Below are 705 nucleotides of genomic sequence, written 5' to 3' on the forward strand. Positions count from 1 at the left end.
TTCTAATCTCTCACACTCATCAATTATTATAAAGAAATAAATTTAATTTTGATAATGTACTGATAGTATAATAATTTATATATATAATTATTTAATTATTTTATTTGTTTAGATTAATATTTATGCATTAATTATTGAAAGTAATTATTTTGCTGATGTAATAACACGTACATAATTTGATGTACGTTAAAATTTTTTTACACTGATAGTACAATTAAAATTAAATTTTAAAAAAGTGTATCAATATTAAAAATAAATGCAAAAATATTAATTTCGTTTAAAAACAATACTTACATGTATGTATAGTAATCGGCAATAATAACAATCTATCAAATAATTAAAATAATTATTTTAACGATTCTTATAATTTTATTCAATTTTTAATTAAGTGAAAACATCAACTTATAGTAAAAAAAAATTCAAACAAGTAGTTCTCATAATTTAAACATTGTGCTTAACCCTCTAGCTATATTGTATTAATTTAACTTTTGTTTTTACAAAACAAATAAGGATTTATCTTGCAATATTCGAACTTGATTATAACATTTTAAACCAAAAGGGACATGAGTGAAAAATATTCGTACAAAATATAAACACTTAATATGATTACAATATTTTGCACATAGAAATACATACTTAATTACAATATTTTTAAAATAATTAAAATTGAGTTAAATTATAAAATTTTATCTAATATATGTTTTG

General features: G+C 17.9%; 1 protein-coding gene across 1 annotated transcript in view; it reads right to left on the reverse strand.

Annotated features, from left to right (window-relative positions):
• Positions 1-705, reverse strand: part of LOC107611746 (isoeugenol synthase 1) — a gene marked incomplete in the record, with an annotated part of 6,143 nt that overhangs the window by 2,694 nt on the left and 2,744 nt on the right.

The sequence above is a fragment of the Arachis ipaensis genome, chromosome B08 (genome assembly GCF_000816755.2).
Source record: "Arachis ipaensis cultivar K30076 chromosome B08, Araip1.1, whole genome shotgun sequence".
Classification (NCBI taxonomy): domain Eukaryota; kingdom Viridiplantae; phylum Streptophyta; class Magnoliopsida; order Fabales; family Fabaceae; genus Arachis; species Arachis ipaensis.